The following is a 25,530-nucleotide window of genomic DNA, read 5'->3' on the forward strand; positions in this document are numbered from 1 at the left end:
AAGACTAAAGAAGCATCAACTACAAGGAAGCCTACAAAGCCTAAAAGGACCAAAACACCTCCTAAAAGAAGAGTGAAGCATACTAGAAGTGGCCCAAGAAAAAAGAAAAGAACTTGTAGATTAGCTCATTTGAATCTAAAGAAGAAACTAGTGATAGACCAGTTGAGCTAACTAATCAAGAAGCAAAGACATCAGTAGGGTGAAAAGCATGGAAGCCAAAGGTAGAAAACATAAACATGCAAATCATTAATGACATAATTTTGTACAGTTGAATAAATATTGTGATTTTTATAATAATATTGATAGGAGAGAACTAGAAAATGATGTAGTTAGAAACATGATTCTTAAATATAAGAGATTTGATAGTATAAGAGGTTAGATACCCAAAGACTTGTATAATATATTGAGAAATAGAAAGAGCTGAGTTGTAGAGGAAGACAAACAAATAAGAATGAATATGGTGAGAAAGTTATGTTATATAAATAATGAGAAAGAAATAATAGAAATTTTGAAAGGTATAGCACCATTGTTGAGACATAAAAAGAGATCCATTCTCCTCATGAGAGGAAATTATGAAGAAGTTAATAAGGAAACACAAAAGGCTATAGTCACATTTATGTCTACTATGCCTAAGATAAATACACAGATATAGGAGGTAGGATAGATGCCTAAAGAAAGTGAATAGATAGAGAAGGTGTGAGGCCTCACTATCATGTCCCCTTTTCAAATAATTAAAAAATAATAATCTTTGCTAAGGCAGGCAGGCCCAAGAAAGTGAAGTTTCAAAAAAAGGGGGTTAATCTTTGGAAACCGTTGGACTAATAAATGAAAATTATTATTAAAATATGTTTCATTAACCTCTCTTGGATGTGATTTATGGTTATGCCCTCTTTTAAGGGGTTTGGAGGCATTTTGGGCTGATTCCAGAACTTGATTTTGCTCATTTCTTTGTTATTCTTCAGAGGCTGCCAAACCTGTGGAGAAGGAGACCCAAGAATGAGAGTTTATAGGTTTCCAGAGAGACCCAAGAATGGGAGTTTTCAGGTTTACAAGAAGGCTAAGAATGAGAGTTTGAAGCCATTCCATGTGCATGCTCATACAGAGTTTGCCTTTGTGCTGAACAGTGCATATTTGTGGATTTTTGGGTGTGTTTTTTGTATGAGTTTGGTGTTTTCAGTTGAGTATTTCATATCAGTTTGGGTTGCTTCTGTATTTCAAACTTTAAGGTGTTAAAATAGAGCTGAATATATTTATTGGGATGTGATTAAACTTTTGAGATAGATTATTATGTTTTTGTGGTATTTTCGGGCATTTTTGTGTTAATTTCAGGAGCCCGATGAACATAGTTTTTGTCCTACATTTGAGAACTATTGTGTAAAGGCTATATGGATCTGGAAATTTCATTTTGTAGGCTGTTATGCTGCTAAAATTTCTATAAAAAATTCCACTTTCAGATTTATTAATAATAGGTGAAGCTGTGAAGCTTTTGGCACAATTTCTGGCATACCTGATTTGGGGTTTCTTGAGAAATTTGGTGGATCTTTGGGATATTAGTTGTTTGATTTTAAAGATCTGATTAGAGGTTGGAAATTTCATAAAAATTCAGAAAAGGGACATTTCAGTGGTATCAGAGCCATGATCTTGCCAGCCTGAGGGTTTGTAGAAGTTGCATGTCAGTTTTGACAACTACCCAGATCTTGCATTTCAGTTTTTAGAACTACCCAAATCTTGCATGTCATAATTTATGGTTGCATGTTGCTTCTAATCAGCTGCATGTCAAAATTTATGGTTGCATGCTACTTCTAATCATTTTCATGTTAGTTCTTGTTGAATTTGGTGGTTGTAGAAGTTTGCATGTCAGTTTTGACAACTACCCAGATCTTGCATGTCAGTTTTGACAACTACCCAGATCTTGCATTTTTGACAACTACCCAGATCTTGCATGTCATAATTGATGATTGCATGTTGCTTCTAATCAGCTGCATGAAAAAATTTATGGTTGCATGCTACTTCTAATCATTTGCATGTTAGTTCTTGGTGAATTTGGTGGTTACATGTTGCTTCTAATCAGTTGCATGTCAAAATCTATGGTTACATGCTACTTCTAATCATTTGCATGTTAGTTCTTGGTGTTTGAAGAAGCTATATCCTATTGGGGTTACACTCTACTTTATCCAAAATTGACAGGTATAGTACAGAGTCTCAGAGGACACGATCTTGGACAATTGATATCCAGAGTCAAAATAGTAGAAAGGATGGTTATTTAGACATTCATGATAAACTTATGAAAATAAGCCATGACATGTCTGAAAAATTGATTGAACACCACCGTATAATGAATGACATGTTTTCTGACCTAGCTAAGGTGGACAATTGTTTACAGGTCATCAAAGGGTGATGCCACAGGTATTCAGGATGGTATAGTTACAATAGGTAGTGACTACAGTTTAGTGGGTTCAGATGATGATTATGAGGATGTTGTTGTGCAGGATGGTGAGATACCTGGTAGAGATGAGCAGACATTGAGAATTCATGATTTTGCTGAGAAAGAGTACCAGGCACAGTTAGATGCTTCACCACATGAGGTTGAGGCTGGTAGTACTTCACATGATTTGTCTAGCCAGTTGAAGGTGAACAAAGATAGTATTGTGACTTCATTATCTCATCATGACAGGTATGTGGAGTTAGTTGGTATTGGTCATATTACTCAGGTGAGGAGTTTTCTTGAGTTACCAATTGATTCTAGTTTATGGATATGGACTCGAGATTGTTATATTGGCATTTGGGATTCAGTTGACTGGAGATCTTTAACACTTTTTGGTAGCAGTGTTTGTTTGGGTGCTATCATGGATTTGATTAGCAGATTACATGGTGTTGTCTTTTCTTGTGCTAGTATCTTGTCTGATGTTGGTATTAGTTTTTATACATCGATGTTGGGCTTTGTTCATATATCCAGTCAACCATATTTGTTGGAATGTGTTGATGATCTTTCATATTTGGCAGTGTGTACAGATGAGTCCCAGGATCATATTGGCATTGATGACATCCAGGAGGATGGAGTGGGCAGTTTTGAAAAATTAGTTTCCTTGGGTGCAGAGGAGTTGGACAATAGTGCTAATGTTTTTGATACTCTGTATGTTGATATGAGCTTTAGATTTGATTCACAGGATATGGATTGTAATATTCTAGAGACTAGTGACTTTGATTATACTCCTTTAGATAGTGCATCAGAGGAGGTTTGTAGGAGACAGTCAAGCCAGTGCCATCATGTGTCTAATCAGTTGAGAGTTAGTGACCGAGACATTGCTATCACTTGCCAACATTTTGATGCTATTCATCAATTGTTAGCAGTTTATGGATGGGGTTCTCCTACTAGTGATGAGCAGGAAGGAAGTTATCTTTCCTTGACAGAGATCCACTCTTTATGGGAGGCTATTTGGATTTTGAGACATAATTATATGCAGTTGGTAGCTGATAGAGATTATCTTATGGAGTGGGGTAGTACAACATATGATGCATTGTTGGCCAAGGAAGATGAGGTGAGTGAGCTTACTAAGCAGCTTGAGGTGACTTCTGAGATTCTTGAGAGTACACAGTTGGCTTTCAAGGAGTCACAGTTTCATTTGGCTAAGGTGACCATGGAGTTAGAGTGACTACAGTCTTTATCTGATTCTATACAGTCACAAGCTATGGTGTTTGGTGATTCGAGGATGTCCATGGCTGAGATTGTCAGAGACAGTGGAGATGGGGATGCATCCATCCTTGATACTAACATTGGCATATTAGGTTCATTCCCACTAGAGTTAGGTTTAGTTGAGTTGGGTGTTGTAGCAGATTGTTGTATGCCTAACAAGGTGGTGGCCTCTAGTACTGAAGGCACAGAGACTAGAGCTGTATCAAAGATCATGTGTGATGTTGGTGAGTCGGCAGTTGGCATGGTTCTTGCTAGTAATACTACTCCCTTGGTGATATCTTTAGAGGTAGTAGTTAGTTCCAACATGGTTAATGATCAATTGCAGTTAGTTTCATTTGGATTATAGTCTGAGCCACTGACTGAGATTGGTGCATTCTATCGGCATTACACTATGAGGTACACTCATCAATTTACCTTTGATGACCATGTTGATGAGATGATGATACAAAGATGTACTTTGGTTCCTAGTGCTTGTCATCAGTTATGGGATAGTTTGACACCTCAAGATGAGGGTTGTGATGGGCATGACATGGCGATAGGTTCTACAGTTGACAACTTGATAATACATGACTTAGAGTAGGAGTTTCAGAGTGATGCTTCAGCGGGTGTTGTTATTCATTCTACTCCTTTGGCTATGACATCTCCTAACTTAGCTGGTGATCAGTCACAGTGGGTTGTATCACTTGTTCATGGTGAGTTGTTGACTAAGGTTGGTTTTTTTTATCAACATTATATTGCAAGGTATGTACATTAGTTAGCATTTGATCCTTGTGTTGAGGAGTTGATGGCAAGAAAATTTGGTTTGGGTTCTAATTCTTGCTATTTATCTTGTGATGGCTTTTCACCATCAGGGGTGCATGGTAGTTATGGTTATGAGATAGTGGTCGGTGATCTACAGAGTTGTGTTGACTGCAGGCATTGTATAGTGTGTGGATTCTCCATACTTGGTACAGTTTCATTCAGGAGCATTCACCATTGTTGCAAAGTTGGATTGTACATTCCGTATAGGCCAGTGGAATGCATTGATGGTATTTACTGTGTTGGTAGTCCACTTGACTTGGGTTTTGATGTTTTAAGAGTTTGTGTCTCATGGGTTTCTGACTGTGGAAGTTGTGATTTTGGAGTTTGGTGGAGCTATAATTGTCCGTTTGATTATGGATTCCTCTTGGTCATATTGCAGAGGATATTGTAGGAACCTGTGTTAATTGGTAGTAGTATAGTTCATTACTACATTTGGGATCCAGGTGGATTGATTGGTTTATTGTTTAGCCATTGCTTGAGGACAAGCAATGTTTGGGAGGGGAGGACTTGTCATGTCCCCTTTTCAAATAATTAAAAAATAATAATCTTTTCTAAGGCAGACAGGCCCAAGAAAGTGAAGTTTCAAAAAAAGGGGGTTAATCTTTGGAAACCATTGGACTAATAAATGAAAATTATTATTAAAATATGTTTTATTAACCTCTCTTGGACATGAGTTACGGTTATGCCCTCTTTTAAGGGGTTTGGAAGCATTTTGGGCTGATTCCAGAACTTGATTTTGCTCATTTCTTTGTTATTCTTCAGAGGCTACCAAACCTGTGGAGAAGGAGACCCAAGAACGGGAGTTTACAAGCTTCTAGGGAGACCCAAGAACGGAATTTTGTAGGTTTCTAGGAAGGCTAAGAATGGGAGTTTGAATCCATTCCATGTGCATGCTCATACAGAGTTTGCCTTTGTGCTGAATAGTGCAGATTTGTGGGTTTTTGGGTGTGTTTTTTGTATGAGTTTGGTGTTTTCAGTTGAGTATTTCATATCAGTTTGGGTTTCTACTATATTTCAGACTTTAAGGTGTTAAAATAGAGCTGAATATATGTATTGGGATGTGATTAAACTTTTGAGATAGATTATTATGTTTTTGTGGTGTTTTCGAGCATTTTTGTGTTAATTTCGGGAGCCCGATGAGCATAGTTTTTGTCCTACATTTGAGAAATATTGTGTAAAGGCTATACGGATCTAGAAATGTCATTTTTTAGGCTGTTATGCTGCTGAAATTTTTGCAAAAATTTCCACTTTCAGATTTATTAATAATAGGTGAAGCTGTGAAGCTTTTGGCACAATTTTTGGCATACCCGATTTGGGGTTTCTTGAGAAATTTGGTGGATCTTTGGGATATTAGTTTTTTGATTTTAAAGATCTGATTAGAGGTTGGAAATTTCATAAAAAATCAGAAAAGGGACATTTCACTCACCCTGAACTATCATAGCATAGATGTTTTAGTCATATTTTGATATTCGAGACTTTGATATTTTGATAGCTATTTGAGACTTAGTTGGACAATAGATGTTTTTATCTATTGATTTTGATACTTCACTAGTGTTTTGCATTATGATATGCACTAAGAACCTAATATTGTGTAAGAAATGATCTAACACATATGGATGCAGTTTTATGACATGATATTATTAGATTTTGATTCGATGCGAAATGTTGATTAGATTATGATGATTTATGATTTGTAGATAAATGTTAATTTGATTATGATGATTCAGGATTTGCAGATAAATGTTAAGTTGAATATGAATGGTTTTGTTATGCAGAATTGAAACTCTAACACCTTGAATGAATTAATTGAAATGAATAGGAAAGGTAATTTAAATCAAATTATGTTAATATTGATTTCATAAAATTGGAATTATGCATTTATGATATACATTTTATATGACCTCCTTGGACTATTGATGCTCAAGTTTAATGTGCAGGAAGTGGAACCATGGAAATTCTTGGGGGGAAACAAGTTCCAAACATATGAGAACAAAGTCTAATGAAGGAAAATCTTTGGAAGATTCAAAAGCCTCGTTGTGAAAGTATTTTGTTTCATAATGTAATTTTTCTTGAATGAGGAACTGTTTAATCATAAAGATGCATTAGGGACACGTCATGGTGAAGTGTAATATATTTTAAGGTGTCATTTGATACTTGTAATAGTCCATGTGTTGATGACATGTCTCCTAGGGTGTTGGTCATAATGTCACTTAATTTTGGTCCCTTTTTCTCTTTGAATGAATGTTTAAGTACACTCACTTGGGAGAGAGTGTTAGGATGGGTCACCATCATATTGATTTTCGAATTCAAACTTGTCAAGGATTTTAGGGGGCCTAAATGTGACCCTAAAGTGTCATTTTATTGAAAATAAGCCACCCATATGGTAGTACAACATGTTAGGGGCCTAAATTCAACATTTTAGTACTTAGATAACTTAGGGGACCCCTTAAACAATGCACTCTTAAACCAATTCGAAATTTGGGGTTTCCCCATGAGTGTACTTTCATAATCCCACTTGGCCAAATTTCTTATTTTAAAGCGAAAACAATATAAGAAATGGGGGCTTGATGTTCCTACTAAAAAAAGTTTAGTAGAGAGTATTTTTAGAGGAGTGGTGACAAATTAGTGGGTTGTTGACCCACTCTCTAAGTTGTGAGACGGTTAGGTTTTGGAGGGAGATTAAAGGAGTTCTACTACAACTATCATTGCCTTTATCTTGGATGAATGTTGGTGTTTCAAAACACATTTTTTTTTCTTTGTTTCTTTTAGTATGGCAAAATATATCTACAAGTATGGAGGATTTATCAATGGAGCATGCATTGTATTGTGAATCTTACATTGTGGACTTTAACATTGTAGTTGAGAAGATTTACCTCATGATGAGGAGTTGTTTTCTTTCATGGAGTATCGGCTCCATTGAAGCCATATACTTTTTCCTTTCTGGGAGATACAAGATTTTTGTGTGTATGAAAGAGGAGATTTTTATGATGGCTTTGGAAGGCAAAAAAAAATGCAATATGTTGTTTATGTTAGTTATGGCATCTCCTCTTTGAAGAGCCACCTTCACCCAATGTGAAATGATTCCAATGGTGAATCAATGTGCAAGCCATGGGAGGGACTTGTTTTGTGTTATGTGTTGTGTTTCATGCAATGGCAAGTGATGTATGTGTGTAACCCATTTGGTTCTTTTTTTCCATACTCAGTGGGTGGCTTCATAGAAGCCTAGGATGGGAGGTGAGCCTCCATGGTTCCTAGTTTGTGTGTGTATGTAGGTTTTGTGAAGATGGATTGCTTGAAGATATTAGGGGTTCACCCTTGACAAGTTGAAAAATAAAATCAAGTGTGTTATGAGAGCCAATGTTCCATATCATCTCATATGTGTTGTGATATCAAGTCTCTATTGTTCTTGCATTGTGATGCAAGAGAAGTTGTATATCATTGTATAAAGTTAAAATGTGTAAGGAAGCATTGAGAGATTGTATATAATTACTTGTAAGAAATATTCAATTCAAGCTTCCACATTTTGTAATTTGATGTAGTAGGAGAATCATGTAAATGAGACATGTTCCTTATAAATCAATCGGTAGAAAATGTCATCATTGTTAGATTCTTTCGATATAGTTAACTCAAACTTAATACATATAAGATTGTATTGGAAATTTATATGTTATACATTCAAATAATGAAAGGAACCTTAATATGTTTTGATAATTCCTTGCATATGTATGAAAAATTTGTTCATTGGGACTTCAAATTTTAATAGATTCCTAGTTAAGGTAGGAACTATAAAAATCATTAACTTACAAACTAATGAGTGAGTAGGAAAATCAAACCAAATCAAGGATAACACATAATCCCAATCTTCTAAGGAGAGAGTAGGAGAAAATAAGTCCTTATACTATATGACTTAAAAATCCATGAGAAAAGAGTGTTGTAGGTGCACTTTTTCCTCTTTGGAAAATGTATGGGGAGCGAAAATAATCCACTCCCCTATTACATAACAATGAAATATAAAAAAAAAATGTACATAGAATCTAGCACGTAAAATAATAATAAAGGAACATTCATGGAAAAAAACTATAATGCAACAAATTCCTTTGCTATGACCATTGCACATAAGGACTCATAAGAGTCACATGACATTCAAGTCACTATCACACAAAACCAAAGAAATTTTATTTATTTATAAACAAGTGAATATATAATAATCCTAAACTTGGGTTAAACAAAATAAGTAAAGGTAATACATATATTCTTCTAACTTTAGTCCTCTTACCTAGGCATACCCTAAACCAAATTCTAACAAAATGAAATTTCAAGAAAATGGTGGGTTGCGGTACCCACTAGGTGGCCTTGTATATTGACTTTGAGTGTATTACAAATAAAATAAAACATGCCATGTTTTGACATGAGATAATTATCCTCCCTAGGTGCCTACTTTTGGGGAGAGGTAAAAGTGATGGTTTAAGTCACCATCCACCCACACCAAGGAAGAAGTGGGGAAACTTGGGGAATGTCCCAAGTGGCTTAAAAATATTTCAAATTCACACTACTTTGGGAAAAACACCTTCATTTTCCTTAAGATGATCCCTAGGCATCCCTAAAGATGGGACATGTGATGGGGTAGGTGGGTGTAGACTTAGGAGAATTCACTAGTGAGGAGTAAAGTTTTGGGTTAAGAGCCCATAATATCCCCATAGAAAATTCAACTCCCCCTCATGACCCACGTGAGTCTATGTGGGGACCACGTTCTGGAAGGGGGATGTAGTCTTTAGTTAGAATAAAGGAAGTTTAGAGATGTTAGGGAGTGGTTAGGTAAGTTAACTTTAAATTATTTTTAGTTTATTTAATTTTTTTTTTTGTTATTTCAAGTCATGTTTAGGTAGAGTTAAAGTTATGATATAGCAATTTGTGATATTAATAAATGAAAAAATAATTAAGGGGTAGTTAAATTAATAAAGTTTTTCATATAATGGATTGATTTGGACTATATTTTATAAGTGAGGAATTATTAGGATTTTAATTAAATGGATGAATTAATTATGATGGTTAGCAATGTTAGACTTTAAAAGTTTTTGCCCTTTTTTGTGACATGACATATTAATTCAAAATTAATTAAATACATTGATTCTCTTCTTCATTTCAGGACATTAGTACTATTGAATAATTCATAAATAAATAAAGCATTAATTGAAATAAAATCAATTAAATATTCAATAGTTAAGGTTAAACCAAAATCAGATGAATGAATAAATAAATAATTAACCTTAAAATTTATAACAAATTAAGTAATTATAATACCTAATTAGTAATGTATTAAATTGATCAAGGTTGGAAGAGGGGTAAGATTTAAGAAGTCTTTTAAGGGGGTTATATAACTCTAATGGGAAACTCATTTAAAAAAAAAAAACCATTTATAAAGCATCTCCACATTTGCAAGACATCACATCATTGCAACACTATTGATACATGAAGTGTCTAACTTTGGGGAATGGGAGTTAAAAATACAAAACAATAACATAGTCTAACTCTGTCATCACAATTTTGGAATTTCGACCAATGATAGGAAAGTAGGTGACCCCCACTATGAAAACTTGAAGTCTGAAACAATTTCCTTTACACAAACTAACTTTATCACCTCTAATCTCAACGATCAATTTTGTAACTTATCATCATCATCATGGAAAACATTTAATGATTATCCAGACACCTCACAGTTTGATACAACACTCATAACCAATATAGTACTATACACATTATCATTATTCTACCTTTATTGTCTGTAAAAAATAAAATAAAAAATAAATTGTTGCATTTTACCATGTTAAATTTAGGGCATGACATTCTAGTATCAGAGCAATTGGTTACAACACTAGAGCCTAACCCATTATGCTTAACTCATTAAAACTGAAACTTTTGTGTAGGATGCCTACTATTATTCGTAATGGTTGTTAGAGGGCTAGAGGCCCTAGAGGTGCACAAGTGACATCTAGAGGGGTAGGACATGGAATTACTAAACCTCCACCTGAGCAACCTCAAAATCTCAATCAACTCTTTACAACCATTCAAAACCTTATTAGAGTTGTACTAGAGAGGATGCCACCTATAGTTCCATAGGCCAAACAATAAGGGATAGGGGAACATAGAGCAGATAATAGGGAAAGAAGCACGAGTCCCCCACCTAGAGATATAGAGGGACAAGGTGACCAGGATGAGGCCTCAATTCATTAGATTGAACCACCACTTGTCATAGAGCCACCTACAGTAGTGAGAGCACCCAGGGACATAGGGAACAATATTATGGATTTGATCCAACTCAAATCACCCCTTTTCACTATAAGAATATATGGTACATAGGCAGAGGCATGGTTATAGACCTTAGAGAGGTGCTTTGGGTTGTGTCTATATGAGAGCAATCTAAAGGCCCAACTTTCTATCCACTTATTACGAGACAATGCTTCCAATTGGTGGAAGTAGGAGGAGACCATAGGTGGAGTTAGAGTAGACACACTTACCTGGGAGGCATTTGTGGTCAGATTCAGAGATAGGTATCTTTCAAAGCATTTTAGACAGAGTCAGATTGAGGAGTTCCATGACCTCCAGTAGAGGGGTCTTACTGTAGCATAGTATGAGAGTAGGTTCTTAGAGCTCCTTCCTTATGTCAAGTACATGAAAGATGAGAAGCTATAGATCTATTGATTTACCAAGGGTCTTAACTTGTCTCTTCAAAATATAGTACACCTAGCTTTTCCAAGCACTTTTAGGGAGGCAATTGAGACAACATTGGTTGCGAAAGATCTCCATAACAAATAAGAATCTTGAGATTAGTCTCACAACTGAGATTACTCCCAGCATTCAGGGTAGCATAAACCCTCATGGTAGGGTAGTCAGAGTTAGTCAATAGGGTCCTCTAAGGCTCCACAAGTTTAGCAAAAGTCACAGTAGGATAATAGGTAGAAGTTAGCATAGGGGATTCAGGGCTCCAAGCCCAAGTAGTGGTAGTCCTAGGGGTCTTGATGAGATTAGAGGCCACAAGGTCCATATGCATAGCTAGCTAGGATTCAAGAGTCCTCCCATGGTGGGTATAGAAGATCCAACAAGATAGGTCACAGGGCATTCAGATTCATACTCATGGCCCTTGTTATGCTTGTGGTGGTATGAGATATATAGCCAGAGAGTGCCCTCAGGGATCGACTGCCAGTAATCAACAAGGAGCCACCTTAGAGCCTACAATAGGAGACATGGGTAGATCCTACATGGTATTTGCAACTATTGATAACCACCAAGATGAGCATCAAGCTACAATCATTGAGGCTATAGGTAAAATCAAGGGTATTAAGGTTTCTATTTTGTTTGATTCTGGAGCTACTAATTTCTTTTGTATCTCCTTTTATAGTGGAGCATTGTGAGTTAGTGGCAGTTAGGTAGAACAATAATTAGGAAGTCAAATTGGCATCTGGGGCTAAGGTGGTAGTTAATTCCTATTTACATGATTGTCAGATTCAAATTGGAAACATGAGCATGACCACAAATCTTCAAGTTACCCACCTAGGATCGTATGATGTATTCCTTGGTATAGATTGGCTATGTGCACATAATGCTAAGATGGACTATAGATAAAATAAGGTTGACAACCTTGATGATTGTGGTATTCCTATGGTGACTTTAGGGGTGCAAAGGCCAATGTCTCTTCATATGATCTCCATCGTGCAGCTCAAGTGATGTCTATGAGAGGGATGTTAGTTATTTGTAGTATCTATCAGTAATAGAGAGGAAAAAGATGAGAGGGAACCTTCCTTAGATGACTATATGATACTATATGAATTCAAGGATGCATTTCCCTTAGAGCTTCAGGGTATTCCACCACCTAGGGTAGTTGATTTCCACATAGATTTGGTGCCAAGAGCAAAGCCCATTTCAAGATCTCCATATAGGATGGCTACACATGAATTCAATGAACTTAAGATTCAATTGGAGGAACTCTTGGAGAAGGGACATATCCATCCTTGTGTATCACCTTGGGGTGTGCCAGTGATCTTTATGAAGAAGAAAGATGGATCACTTTGACTGTGTATTGATTATCGACAATTGAATAAGGTAACGATCAAGAATCGGTACTCACTCCCTAGAATTGATGACATGTTTGATTAGTTGTAGGGCACCTAAGTATTCTCCAAGATAGAATTGAAATCAAGATATCATCAACTGTGGATTGTGGAAAGTGACATTCATAAGACCACATTCCGTACAAGGTATGGCCACTACAAGTTCACAGTGGTACTATTTGGCCTTATACATACCCCAACTATATTCATGAGCCTTATGAATAGGGTGTTTTGTACATTTTTGGATAAGTTTTTGATAGTGTTCCTTGATGATATATTGATATATTTACATGATGAGAAGGAACACAAAGAAAACTTGAGGCAGGTATTGCAATGCTTAAGGGAAAATCAGCTATATGGCAGTTTGTCCAAGTGTACCTTCTTTAGGAAGGAAGTACATTATTTAGGTCATGTGATATCAGGAGATGGAATCACAATGGATCCATCCAATATCTAGGCCATCATGGATTGTCCAACACTGACTAATGTTTCAAAAGTTAGAAGCTTCATGGGATTAGCAAGATATTATAGGCAGTTTGTGGTAGGATTGTCCAGAGTAGCTCATCCCATCACCTCCCTTCAGAGGAAAGGGAAGAAGTTTGAATGGACAAACAAGTGTAAGAGGGCCTTCCAAGAACTCAAGAAGGCATTCACTAGCTCACCAATCCTAGAAATACCTAACCCTTCATCTGATTTTGTAGTATGCACAGATGCTTCACTAGATGGTATTGGAGCTATTCTCATGTAGAATGGCCATGCCATAGCATACGAGTCTATGAAACTCAAGACTCACAAGCTCAACTATACCACCCATGATTTGGAGCTTACAATAGTAGTTCATGCCTTGGAAAGATGGCACCACTTTCTTGTAGGACATCACTTTGAGCTTCATTCAGATCACTAAAGTTTGTAGTATATTTTCACATAGCCAAATTTGAATGCCTGGTAGAGGAGATGGATGGAGTTCTTATGTGAATATGATTTCAATGTACATTACATTAAAGGGAAGGGGAATGTAGTCATAGATGCCTTGAGTAGGAGACATCACAAGATATCTTCCATGATTACTAAGATAGGTTTGAGAGAGTGCATACTTCACCATCTTCGCGAAGATGTATTTTATACAAAAGTTTGAGAGATAGTCCACTCTCAGAGGCTCCTAGAGTGAAGATTTTTTGATTTTTCATTGGGTTCGAATGGATTGCTATGCCATAAAGGATGCATCTATGTACTACCCTTGAGTGGCTTGCATGAGTTCATCATTTTGGAGGCTTACCGAGCACCCTATGCATCACATCCAGGTGTTAAGAAGCTTCATGTAGATTTAAGGCAGTTATATCATTGGCCAGGAATGAGAATGAAAATTGCCAAAATCATAGCCAAATGCCTAGAGTGTTAGAGAGTTAAGGCAAAACACAAACATCTAGATGGGCTCTTGTAGTCATATGTGATACCTGAGTGGAAGTGGGACAATATCTCTATGGACTTCATTATTGGTCTTCCAATGTCTTCTCATTTTCATGATTCCATCATGGTGACAGTTGACACTTTGACCAAAGTTGCTCTCTTTTCACCTGTTTGCACCACCTTCATAGCAACCAAAATGGCACAAGTTTTCTTGCTAGACATTGTCAGACTCTAGGGCTTTCCTTGTAAGATAATCTTGAATAGAGATTCCTTATTTACATCATCTTTTTGGAGGGAATTATAGACATCACTTGGTACTAAGATCAACTTTAGCACTGCCTATCATCCTCAGATGGATGGTCAAATAGAAAGAGTCAACCAGATCCTAGAGGATATGTTATAGATGTAAGCGATGGACCACTAGTCCAAGTGGGAAGAGTACCTCCATCTTGCAGAATTTGCCTATAACAATGGGCATCACACTTCCATAGGCATGCCACCCTATCAAGCCTTGTATGGTAGGCCTTGCAAGATACCCCTAAGTTGGGATAGGATTAAAGACAAGATATCTATAGGGCCATAATTAGTCAAGGACATGGAGCAATAGATGGTATTAATTAGAAAACACCTCAAAGAATCCCAAGATAGATAGAAGAAATATGTAGATGCGAAGAGGGTGGATAGAGAGTACATGGTTGGTGAGAGAGTATTTTTGAGGGTGTGACCACATAAGAGTCCAATCTATTTTGGAAAAGGCTCTAAGTTAGCACCTCGCTTTATGGGTCCCTTTGAGATTTTGGAGTGGATAGGACCATTTGCTTATCATTTAGCCCTGTCACCTAGTCTATCATGCATTCACATTGTATTTCATGTATCTGTATTAAGGAAGTATATTTATGATTAGTCTGACATCATAGATTGGGATGCTTTGCAGGTGGAGTCAGATGGATAGATAACATTGGAGCCCATTTGCATTTTGGCTCGACAAACCCTCACACTTCGAGGCAGAGAGCTAGACCAGGCTAGGGTCCAATGAGATTGTTATGACAAGGTCACAACTTTGTGGGAGGATGTAGCTCAGATGAAGACTCAATACCCATACCTTTTTGATGAACTTCAAGAGGAAGTTTATGCCTGGGGGGGAGGATGTGAGGCCTCACCTTGACCCTTCATAGCATAGATGTTTTAGTAATATTTTGATATTCAAGACTTTGATATTTTGATAGCTATTTGAGACTTAGATGGACATTAAATGGTTTTATCTATTGATTTTGATACTTCAGTAGTATTTTGCATTATGATATGCACTAAGAACCTGATATTATGTAAGAATGATCAAACACATATGGATGCAATTTTATGACATGATACTATTAGATTTTGATGCGATGCAAAATGTTAATTTGGCTATGATGATTTATGATTTGTAGATGAAAGATAATTTGATTATAATGATTTACGATTTGCAGATAAATGTTAAGTTGAATATGAATGGTTATAATATGCAAAATTGAAACTCTAACACCTTGAATGATTTAATTGAAATGAATAGGAAATAGAATTTAAATCAAATTATGTTAATATGGATTTCATAAAATTGGAATTATGAATTTATGATATACATTTTATATGACCTCCTTGGACTACTGATGCTTGAGTTTAATTTGTAGGAAGTGGAACCATGGAAATTCTTGGGGGGAATCAAGTTCCAAACATGTGAGAACATAGTCTAACCAAGGTGAATCTTTGGAAGATTCAAAAGTCTTGTTGTGAAAGTATTTTGTTTCATAATGTAAGTTTGATTGTATGAGGAACTGTTTAACCATAAAGATGCACTAGGGACATGTCATGGTGAAGTATAATGTGTTTTAAGGTGTCACTTGACACTTGTAATAGTCCATGTGTTGATGATATGTTGCTTAGGGTGTTGGTCATAAGGTCACTTAATCTTGGTCCTTTTTTTTCTTTCAATGAATGTTTAAGTACACCCACTTGGGAGAGAGTGTTAGGATGGGTCACCATCATATTGATTTTCGAATTCAAGCTTGTCAAGGATTTTAGTGGGCCTAAATGTGACCCTAAAGTGTCATTTTATTGAAAATAAGCCACCCATATGGTAGTATAACATGTGAGGGGCCTAAATTCAACCATTTTAGTGCTTAGCTAACTTAGGGGACCCCTTAAACAATGCACTCTTGAACCAACTCGAAATTTGGGGTTTCCCCATGAGTGTACCCTCACAATCCCACTTGGTCAACTTTCTTATTTTGAGGGGCAACAATTTAAGATATAAGGGGCTTGATGTTCTTGCTAAAAAAGGGTTAGTAGAGAGTCTTTTTAGAGGAGTGGTGAAAAATTAGTGGGTTGTTGACCCACTCCCTAAGTTGAGAGATAGTTAGGTTTTGGATGGAGATTAAGGGAAATCTACTACAACTATCATTGCCTTTAGCTTGGACCAAGGTTGGTGTTTCAAAAAATATATTTTTTTCTTTCTTTCTTTTAGTATGGAAAAATAAATCTGCAAGTATGGAGGATTTGTCAATGGAGCATGCATTACATTGTGAATCTTACATTATAGACTTTAGCATTGTGTTGTGGTAATGTGAATGTGTATTGTGTTCTTGAAGATTTTTTGGTTTTTTCCTTCTTGATTTCCCTGTTGGATTGGAATGTTGAATGTGATTATGGGTTTGAAGGCTTCACTCACCCTTGGGAGAGAAGAGAAGCCTTGGGTGAAGGGATTAGTTGGGCTCAACATTGTAGTTGAGAAGATTTACCTCATGATGAGGAGTTGTTTTCTTTCATGGAGTATGGGATCCATTGAAGCCATATATTTTTTTTGTTTTTGGAGATACAAGGGTTTTGTGTGTATGAAGGAGGAGATTTTTATGATGTCTTTGAAAGGCAAATGGAATTACAACATGTTGTTTATGTTAGTTATGGAATCTCCTCTTTGAAGAGCCCACCTTCACCCAATGTGAAATGATTCCAATGGTGAATCAATGTGCAAGCCATGGGAGGGATTTGTTTTGTGTTATGTGTTGTGTTTCATGCAATGACAAGTGATGTATGTGTATAACCCATTTGTTTCTTGTTTCCCCTGCTTGGTGGGTGACTTCATAGAAGCCTAGGATGGGAGGTAAGCCTCCATGGTTTGTAGTTTGTGTGTGTATGCAAGTTTTGTGAAGATGGATTGCTTGAAGATATTAGGGGTTCACCCTTGACAAGTTGAAAAATAAAATCAAGTGTGTTATGAGAGCCAATGTTCCATGTCATCTCATATGTGTTGTGATATCAATTCTCTATTGTTCTTGCATTGTGATGTAAGAGAAGTTGTATATTATTGTATAAAGTTGAAATGTGTAAGGAAGCATTGAGAGATTGTATATAATTACTTGTAAGAAATATTCAGTTCAAGCTTTCACATTTTTTAATTTGATGTAGTAGGAAGAATCATGTAAATGGGACATGTTCCTTATAGATCAATTGGTGGAAAATTGCATAGTTGCTAGATTCTTTTGATATAGTTAACTCAAACTTAATACATAGAAGATTGCATTGGAAATTTATATGTGATGGATTCAAATAATGAAAGGAAACTTATAATGTTTGATAATTCCTTGCATATGTATGAAAAAATTGTTCATTGGGACTTCAAATTTTAATAGATTCCTAGTTAAGGTAGGAACTATAAAAGATCATCAACTTAAAAACTAAGGAGTGAGTAGGAAAATCAAAGAAAATCAAGGATTACACATAATCCCAATCTTCTAAGGAGAGAGTAGGAGAAAATAAGTCCTTATACTATATGAATTAAAGATCCATGAGAAAAGAGCATGTTGTAAGTGGACTTTTTCCTCTCTGGAAAATGCATGGGGAGTGAAAATAATCCACTCCCCTATTACAGAAAAATTAAATATTAAAGAAGAATATACTTAGAATCTAGCACATAAAATAATAATAAAAGAACATTCATGGAAAAAACTATAATGCAACAAATACCTATCCTATGACCATTGCACATAAGGACTCATAAGAGTCACACGAATTTCAAGTCACTATCATAGAAAACTAAAGAAAAATATATATATTTATAAAAAAAGTGAAAATATAATAATCCTAAACTTGCTTTAAAAAGAAGAGTAAAGGTAATAGATATATTCTTCCAACTTTATTCCTCTTACCTAGGCATACCCTAAACCAAATTCTAACAAAATGAAATTTCAAGCAAATGGTGGATTGCGGTCCCCACTAGGTGGCCTTGTATATTGACTTTGAGTGTATTACAAATAAAATAAAACATACCATGTTCTGACATGAGATAATTATCCTCCCCTGGTGCCTAATTTTTGAGAGAGGTAAAAGTGATGGCTTAAGTCACCATCCACCCATGCCTAAGAAGAAGTGGAGAAACTTGGGGAATGTCCCAAGTGGCTTAAAAATATTTCAAATTCAAACTACATTGGGAAAAAGCACCTTCATTTTCCTTAAGATGATCCTTAGGCATCCTTGAAGATGGGACATGTGATGGGGTAGGTGGGTTCAGACTTAGGAGAATTTGCTAGGGAGGAGTAAAGTTTGGGGTTAAGAGCCCATAATATCCCCATAGAAAATTCAACTCCCCCTCATGACCCATGTGAGTCTATGTGGGGACCACATGCTAGAAGGGGGATGTAGTCTTTAGTTAGAATAAAGGAAGTTTAGAGATGTTAGGGAGTAGTTAGGTAAGTTAACTTTAAATTATGTTTATGTTATTTTATTATTTTGTTTTGTTATTTCAAGTCATGTTTAGGTAGAGGTAAAGTTAGGATATAGAAATATGTGATATTAATAAATGGAAGTATAATTAAGGGGTGATTAAATTAATAAAGTTTGTTGTATAATGGATTGATTTGGAATGCATTTTATAAGTGGGGAATTATTAGGATTTTAATTAAATGGATGAATTAATTATGATGGTTAGCGATGTCACTGTAAAACTTTCACCCTTTTTTGTGACATGACATATTAATTCAAAATTAATTAAATACATTGATTTAATTCTTCATTTGGGGACAGTGATACTATTGAATAATTCATGACATTGGTACTATTGAATAATTCATAAATAAATAAAGCATTAATTGAAATAAAATCAATTAAATATTCAATACTTAAGTTTAAACCAAAATCAAATGAATAAATAAATAAATAATTAACCTTAAAATTTATAACCAAATAAGTAATTATAATACCTAATTAGTAATGTATTGAATTGATCAAGGTTTCAAGAGGGGTAAGATGTAAGAAGTCTTTTAAAGAGGTTATATAAATATGATGGGTAACTCATTAAAAAAAAAAACCATTTATAAAGCATCTCTGCATTTGCAAGACATTGGATCATTGCAACATTATTGATACATGAAGTGTTTGACTTTGAGGAATGGGAGTTAAAAATTCAAAACAACAACATAGTCTAACTCTATCATCACAATTTTGGAATTTCAACCAATGATAGAAAGCTAGGTGACCCCCACTATGGAAACTTGAAGTATGAAATAAGTTCCTTTACACCAACTAATTTGATCACCTCTAATCTCAATGATCAATTTCGTAACTTATTATCATCATCACAGAAAATATATAATGATTATCCAAACACCTCACATTTGATAGAACACTCATAACTAGTATAGTACTATACACATTATTGTTAGCCTACCTTTAATGTCTATAAAAAATAAATAAAAAAAATTGTTGTGTTTTACCTTGTTCAATTTAGGGCATGAAAAGAGGCAAGGCAGATGCCTAAGGAAAGTGCACAGCCAGAGGAGGCAAGCCAAACACATGAGGAGTGTGTACAGACAAAGGAAGCAAGTCCAACTTCAGATAGTCCACCTCATTGTTTTGAGCAACCAACTGGAACACCTATTTCTAGTAATTTGCCACATATCACCATTGGTAGTGAATCTATACAAGTAGGTAACACTAGTGTGACAGTTGACAAAACTAAGGACCCATTCAAGCAGTTTGGTGCCAACATTGTTCGCAATATTATGGACTTTAGTAGCTCTGATGAAGAAGAAAAGGATTAGGAGCCAAAGGAAGAAGATGCATCTTCTACAAAGAAAGTTGAATCTAGCAGTGAAGTAGCTACTTCGAGTGTACCCTTGGAAAACACAACAGTAACTCCTTCCACACCATCTACCCAAGTAGTAGTAGTAGTAGACCAATTAGATGAAGAAAAAAATCTGATATCTTCTTTGAGTAAATTTCTTGAGAAAAAGAAATCAGTCAAGTCAATTGAGAACACTTTAACCTTATTTTTAAATAGAATAGAGAAAGTAGTAAGCCCTGTTGCAACAATTTTGTGTAAATCTTTTGATGATGAGTTCACAACACTTACTAACATGGTTACAATTCAAGCACAAATAGAGCATGATGGTAAACCCCTCAATACCATGTGCACTAATATGAGAAATGATATAGAAACTTTGAATATATGTATTAAAGCATTGAGACAGTGTATAGAAAAAAGAAAATAGGCTTATGCCAAGTGTAACTTGGCATATAATTATCTTCAAGAATTTGATGATCAGATCAAAGAAAAGGTAATTGAGCTTTAGATGGTCACTGACAACTTTTTAAAGCAAAATTAGAAGATGGATACCATTGAGCCCTCAATATAGATACTTCATGGTAGTGTCAGGGACTTACAATTAGAAAAGGAGAAATCTCTGAAGAGATTCACACTCCTAAGAGAACACTTGTTCCCACAAGTAACATTGTTGGAGAATCAACTAGAGGAATATTTTTCAGCAAAATCTTCTTATGAAAAGTTTGTGGCTACAAACTTGAACACAATAATGTTGGCCACACATGCCCTATGTGTGCTTATCAATGTATTTGACACACTAAAAGAAAGTTGGAAGAAACATTTTGCATAGTTAAAAACCAACTTCAGTGATTGCTTTTCCAAGTTTTGATGTAACTACTAGATTTTGATAGTATCTTTTTGATACCTTTTTCATTGATGTCAAAGGGGGAGATACATGATAAATTATAATTGTAAGGAGGAGCAATAAGTTCTAATAGGAAGTTATAAGGGATGTAACCTTTTCATAACATGAATACAAATGTTTTTAATTATGTTATGGTTATTTATTTTAATTGGTATGATAGCATGTTTGGGATTTAGCCAATTTTCCCAAAATGTTGCCATCAATGCTTAAGGGGGATATTGTTGGAAATATGTCTAATCAATCAAATAAGGTAAGTTATGGTGGTCATTTATGGAAACATATTTGTTTTGCAAATCAATCTTGTTCATCTATAAAGAAAATTGTCTAAGTGTTATAGAGTGTTACAGTAGCATAATAGTTTTGATGATAACAAAATATTCCCTTGGAATATTCTCTTGTGAAGTTAACTAGAGATGCAAGACATCATAATGATGATGTATACCAGTGTGCATGTCTATACAATCAACTGAGTTCAAGGTATGAAGGAATTAGTAATGCAGTGATGATTCAATGTAGAACATAGCATGTCCGAAATTTGTGTTAAATGACTTGATCTATTGTTTTAAAATTTATTTCTTAGTAAGCTGACTCTAATGATGTTATATGATCCAACTAAGGAAGAATTTACCAATATTCTTGGTATAAGTAAAGAACTTCATTTGCGAAGTTAGAAAAGAAGAGGAACATGATGCTAATGATGTGTGATAAATGATTGTGAAGTTGATATGATCTTGTGAAATGTGAGTAACAAGTGAATGTGACTTAATGATATATGATGTGAAGCATTGTTATCCTAGATATGATGCATATTAAGATGTGTGCAGTCACTCTTGTATGAAGAATTGTCAATCAAAAGATTTGAAAAACACAAGTATCATAGAATTGTATGTATACTTATTTCCTAAAGACCTTATTGTATAGTTGCATATTAGGGTAGTGGGCTCTTCTTGCACATATTTGTATATAATCCACCAACTCCTAATAGGGTTGAAGTAACTCCTAACAGGGTTGAGGCTTCTAACAAGGCCTAGTCTCCTAATAGGGACTTGAGACACTATACATTCTTCATATACTCCTAACAGGGTCAATATCCTTAACTGGATTCTTTATATAGTGAATCATCTAGTGGGTTTCATCCCCATTGGGGTTTTTCTTTGGCCAGGGTTTCCCTAGTTAACAAAATATGGTGTTATGATCTCTCTTCATGTATGGTTGTTTATATTGTTCAACATTATTGGTTTACTTTTTTATGCATATGATAAAGTAATTAATAATATCCAATTGTGGGCAAAAAGATTGAAAATACTGATTCACAACCCCCCTACCCCCCTCTCTTAGTATTATCTATTGTTAACACTTATGCCATAACCATATATCATCATATTGTGTAAACAAGCATGTCTCATCAGGTAAATCTAAATAGAACAAGTTACCTCTTGTATGTTCTTTACTTCTAATTAGTTCTATTAGATTGTGGTGACTGATCAGGAAAGTACTGTACATACTTCATAAATAGTGGGGTTCGGGGCATCGCCCTGAATTTTTTTTTTTGGGTAGTAGCCGACATATTATGGCCAACATATGGCCGATATGTTATAACCCTAAAGCGGTTTAATAGTTGTATAAAAGGGCTTAGGGTTGGGTATTTTTCATAAGTTGTGATACGAAATTGGTTCTTGCGGTGGTATTGAGCTGTAAGGGATTACGAATTGTAATCAAGTTGTAATCACTAGATTGTAATAAGATCAGACTTTTTGTTTGGTGGACGTAGCCCAGGGATTGGGTGAACCACGTTAAATCTTGGTGCCTCATGTTCATTTCTGTGTGTTCTATTATTTTCTATTATTGGTTATATTTGCATGTAGTTTTTATTTCTGTCCGTGGTTTAGTCTAACAAGTTCACTAGTCACATCAAATTTATTGGCCTTCCTATGTTGAAATTTAACTCTATCCTCTAATTTGTTCAACTGTAAAACACTAAAAAAATTATAGTTAAGTCCTTCAACCCAATAAAAATTATTAAACTTGATCTTATCAATTAATTGTATTGATCATTTACCTTTCACAAAACATGGTCCATCATTACCAAACTTAACAAAACTACCTTTTTATTATTCCATGGTTTCAAACTTACTATTATAAGCAGTCATGTGATGTGAGTAGACATTATCAATTAACCATCTATCACCTTTACTCACATATAAAATTAATGCAATTTTCTCATCTTCATCCAATTTTTCTTTCATAGAAACATAGACAACTTCTTCATCATTACTATCAAACTCATTGTTAGTTTCTTCTTTAGAACTATAACAAGATTTCTTACCTTTTTCTTTGTATTCCTTGTTTCTTCTATTGTCTCTATCATCTCTTTTTTCCTTGTACTTTCTTTCCCTACTCTCATCCTTGTCTTCTTTGTCAAGACATCTTACAGTAGTATGACCAACTTTGTTAAATGAAAAACATGTTATAGGAAGTTTACCTTTGTATTTTCCTTTGCTTTTTAGAAGTCTTCTAACCATCAATGCTTCCACTACGACATTTGGGGTCAAATTCCAATGCTAATTTTTGACAGTAGAACCATTTGTGTGTGATTTTTTTTACAAGTATCCCCAACACTATCATAATACCAATACTGCCATCATTATTTCAACACATGTGTTATTATTAAAAAGAAAAGAAAAAGAATGTCTCATTTCTCATTTTCCCTAAATCCAATTGCAAGTGCGAAGAGGTGGAGGTTGCATTGTCAAGGTAAAGTTGAGCTAGGTAAGGAGTGATCACTCCATGCTTATCTTTGCATAGATTTAGGATGTAATAACCCTTGTAACCACAAAAAATCTATGCAAAAACACCATGATGAATACGTTGTAAGAATAATGTAACCCTTATCACCTTGCTTCATGAGAACACTAAGATACAACACAAACACAACCCCCTGACGACTCATCTATACAACACACCCATTCTATGTCATTCATATATTCTTTGAACCTAAGATAAATGTACACACACAATTTATCTATACCAAATAATAGATATACCAATTTACACACAAAATCTATAAATCATGTTGAAACATTCGAGGGTCTACATAGCCATTGAATATGGGAGTTGTAAAATAGTGAGAGTTTGGAATTGAATAGTCTATGAAATAATGAAACCACCTATTATGGCATCAATTTAAACCAATATGTCACAACGAAACAACATGAATCCAAATCCATTAGGTTTCATAGTTTACTACTACTATTTCAGTAAATTTAAGATATATTGGATTAATGGATTGAAGATTTTATTTAGGTGCATTTTGTTGGTTATTTTTCCATGTTGGGAGCTTGATGCATTATATAGTAATGTTGGATGGATTTGAAGATATAGCTATAAAGTTGTCAATCTAAAGGTAAAAATCAATTAGGAAATTTTTTTATTGAGTTATTCAGCATGTTAGCATTTGCTTATAGTAATAGTTTGCATTGATTTAAAAATCAACTATGGTAAGAAATGACAAGTCTAAATCTAGAAATATTAATAGAAAGAAATACTATTCAATTTGCAAAACCTATTTCAAGTCTATGCAACCTTTTGCAATATGAATAATTAATCATCTTTTCTGGGTTGTTTTATTACTTATGACTGTATATGCATCATTACTATCAAATATATTATGAAATCTAAACTGATAAAAAAAATTATAACTGAGAATAGCTACATTTAGATTCTAAACTTTCCTCACTAATTTTTTCTTTTTTAGTTATACCTAAGGATCTATCAAGGATAAGGGTTAATTGAATATGTAACTTAACTTCTTGCAAATTATATTGAATCTTCAAGAGAAACAACAATAGAAGATGTATGCCTTTATGTCTATTTTAATTACAGGTATGCTTCAATTATCTTATTATCAATGAAACATGATCCAATGTTGGTAGTAGAGAGATTGGAGATTTGAGATGTCTTTGGCAGTGAAACCATTGAGGAAGCTCAATCTGAGATTTTTTTCTAGCAAAACTAGTGTGTTGGATAGGATTCAATTGAGGTTCTTGTTGGTATGAAAGAATTTGATGGATGAGAAGGCCTCCAAGAGCCTACATTTGAAGTTATAGCTTCACTCTATCAATCTGGTGCTAAAGAGAACTTTTCCAATGCTGATTGCTCATTTGTTCTGCCCATCTTAACAAAAAATGGGTCTATTTATGAAAATTTTGACATGACCTATGAAAATATATCCTCCCAAAAACAAAGCAGTAGTCTAAAAACATAGTTTGATTTAGATTCATTTACATCTTTAGACATAACTAAAAAAAATGTTAGTTACAATGCTCCATTAATCCCATCCAAGCTAGGTGAACCCAATTTTGGAGGTTTGACTTTTTTACTAATTTTTAGGGACTTTTATTTCATGTTCATTTTTCATACCCTGATAATGAATCTGATTTAAAAATATTAATCAAAGGGATCAACTTGTGGATTTCTAAAAAAATTAAAAAATTAAAAAATAGATTAAAATTTGTTTTTAATA

This window comes from Cupressus sempervirens, chromosome 2, assembly GCF_028749045.1.
Source record: "Cupressus sempervirens isolate cs-2001-9-10 chromosome 2, ASM2874904v1, whole genome shotgun sequence".
NCBI lineage: Eukaryota > Viridiplantae > Streptophyta > Pinopsida > Cupressales > Cupressaceae > Cupressus > Cupressus sempervirens.